We start from the raw sequence: 3,300 nt of genomic DNA on the forward strand, positions 1-3,300 counted from the left end.
GAAAGGAAAAGGTTGGTGTGACTGGAGCAACAAAGAGAAGGGTTAAAGGTGAGAATGGAAAGGTCTTAAAGGCTACAGTGAAAAGAGTACATTTAGAATAGGGAAGCTGTTGGAAGGGTTTCAAGCAGAAGAAATAATGTAATCAGACATATTTTAAGAGTATCTTGAGCTCCTCTAAGAAGACAATAATGGACGCAGAGAGATGAAATGAGTGTAAGTTATGGTCTGAACAAGAGACGGTAGCGGCTTGGTTCAACATGGTGTTAGTGAATTAGTAGATATATATTTTGAAGGTAGAATCAACCAAGATGTGGGGGATAAATAGAGATAGGAGTCAGAAGGATTAATAGGCTTCTGACCACGATAATTAAATGCATATTTGTGAATATCTGTTCATACATACAGGTGATGCAATTTGTTGAACTTGGTATTCCATTAGCTATTGAAGGGTTTAATGGTAAAAAGGAATATATTTTCATTAAAATAGTAGATCCCAGAAATTTCTCTGAAAATAAATGCTTCCCTTATAAAACTTATTTCTTCAAGAGAGGGATCTTAAAAGAAAGTTTTCTAATATAGTTTATAAAAGCTGATTATCTTGTTGTATCTTCAGTATATAGTACAGTGACTGACGTAGACAACAGACATTCAGTAGTGATTCATTGAATAAATTCTTCATTTAGAAAGAAAAATAATGTTCCCAGAATCAAACTGAAACAAAACGGCACCTGTGCCATGAAGCAGTTTTTCATTAAAGTTGACCACAGGTGATTTGTTAGGTTAACTAGACTGTGACAAAGAAATCAAGCAAACATGGTTTAAACTTACATCTCAAATCAAAAAATATTTTGTTCTGTGATATTATGTAGAAGCTACTTTATGGAGGTGTTATAGGATCTCTAGGATCTTGGGATCAATTTCTGGACAACATGGTATGAATAGAAAAAACATTGAACTAGGTAGGACCTAAGAAACCTGATTTCCAGTTTTGACTCTGCTATGTATAAGTAATAATACTTCGGGCTAGTTATTAGCTCCCTACACTTCAGATTCTCCACAAAAATAGTAATAGTCTATATCTCTCTTGAGGACCTTTTTGTAATGATTTAATATCATGATCTGGAGAAGGCAACGGCATCCCACTCCAGTACTCTTGCCTGGAAAATCCCATGGATGGAGGAGCCTGGTAGGCTGCAGTCCATGGGGTCTCTGAGAGTCGGACATGACTGAGCAACTTCACTTTCCCTTTTCACTTTCAAGCATTGGAGAAGGAAATGGCAACCCACTCCAGTGTTCTTGCCTGGAGAATCCCAGGGACGGGGGAGCCTGGTGGGCTGCCATCTATGGGGTCGCACAGAGTCAGACATGACTGAAGTGACTTAGCAAATATAATGATTAAATACATAAACATTTACATCTACATATATATAGCATTTAAAAGACCTTTATGGTACCCAGTATATAGGTTTCTGGATAAATTGCAAACTGACTACACTAAGCAGCTCCTTGACTTTGTTTCTCTGTCCTTTAAGTGTTGGTTTGCCTGATGATGTGCTATGGCTAATAAACTCAGTGGAGGTTATGTTTGGTGACTTCTGAGCCTGGGCATTAAGAGGTGTTGCATGTTTCTATATGTAGGCAAATCTAGGCTAGCCAGATAGATGATGAGAGATCCTTTGGAATAGAGACAGCCATCCCAGCTGAGCCATGTTAGACCAGCCTGTCTACCTGGCAGCTGTCCACAGCATATGAATGAGCCTGGCCAAGATCAGCAGAACTGTTCAGCTGAGCATAGCCTAAATTGCTGACTCAGAATTGGTTGTTATTTTAAGCTACTAATTTTTGAGGTGGTTTTGTTATGTAACAAAAGCCAGTTGATGTAATCAGTGTCCTTAGTAAATCTTACTAAATTAATACAAAAATAGAATTTATTGGGGTGCTGTTATTTACCAGACACTTAAAAAATTTTACATGTAGTTCTCTTGTTTCTAATTCTTAAAACTGCTCTTAGTAATCTTTTGATTAGTGTGATTGAATTTTAGTCTCCCTAACCCAAAGTCCATGCCCTGTCCAATAAGCCATGCTGCTGCTGCTGCTGCTACTGCTAAGTCGCTTCAGTCGTGTCTGACTCTGTGTGACCCCATAAGCGGCAGCCCACCAGGCTCCTCCGTCCCTGGGATTCTCCAGGCAAGAACACTGGAGTGGGTTGCCATTTACTTCTCCACTATGTGAAAGTGAAGTCGCTCAGTCGTGTCTGACTCTGTGCGACCCCATGGACTGTAGCCCACCAGGCTCCTCCATCCATGGGATTTTCCAGGCAAGAGTACTGGAGTGGGGTGCCATTGCATTCTCCACTTGAACTGCTCAAATGAATCAAATCAGCGTCCAGAGGACACAGATGGTGAAGAGGGCGATGGTAAGGGCGATCAGCCCCAAGGCCTTCAGATGGCTCTGGAGCTGGAGGTGGTCCTGGGGCCCCCGCAGGCACAGCCAGCCTGAGATAGCGGCCAGTGGCATGATGAACAGGAGCACACCACGTCACAGCACAGCGTCCACTTCTCTGTTCGAGGCCCAGGGTCCTTCAGCCACTCTGTGAGAGATCGGGACCGCTTCTCCACTGCAAACTCTGTATGGCACAGCTCGCAGTAGCTGGTGTTGGACAAGGAAAGCCACCTCTCCAGACAGCTCTTGTGCACAGCGCCCAGCGTGCCAGTGCACCCACATGGAGACAGTAGGCTCTCCCCATATGCCCCCTCATGGCAGATCCGGCAGAAGGGACCATCGCTTTGTGTGTGCAAGGCCTGGATGACAGTCGAGAGGAGCCGGCCATCCCTTGAAGTCACCTGGGCCACATACTGGGGTGGCCCGAGGCCTGTGGCCTCCACGACCTTGGAGAAGGCAGGGCTATCGGAGCAGTCACACAGGGAGCCGGGGAGGTGACAACAGTCATGTTACCTCTCAAATGAGATTATTTAGAAATGTTTTATAAGCTTAACACTATAAAGTGTTACAGTAGATGAAATTAATATAGCATATATAGTGTCCTTTCAGATTGTAAAGAAAAACATTCAGATTTCCTTAGCCAGTGGAGGCTTACTCCAGACTAGGGTTGCAAAGAGGCTGAGTAGACATACAGCCCCCTGGATCCTAGTGGTTACAGAATAAGGATTTATATTATATTGTTCAGGATGTATTAGCAGCTTTAGTGACCAGTTTTTCAGTGTTTATGTTAACATTCCTGTTACCTAATAAAGGATTTGAATTTGTCACTGCCTTCCATGGAGTTGTCCATTAGGGCAG

The 3,300-nt window shown here is 42.9% G+C and overlaps 1 pseudogene; it reads right to left on the reverse strand.

Annotated features, from left to right (window-relative positions):
* Positions 1-2,373: 2,373 nt before the first annotated feature.
* LOC138089877 (E3 ubiquitin-protein ligase MARCHF2 pseudogene) lies at positions 2,374-2,942 on the reverse strand (annotated as a pseudogene).
* Positions 2,943-3,300: the final 358 nt, after the last annotated feature.

Source organism: Capricornis sumatraensis, chromosome 13 (genome assembly GCF_032405125.1).
Source record: "Capricornis sumatraensis isolate serow.1 chromosome 13, serow.2, whole genome shotgun sequence".
Taxonomy (NCBI): Eukaryota; Metazoa; Chordata; class Mammalia; order Artiodactyla; family Bovidae; genus Capricornis; species Capricornis sumatraensis.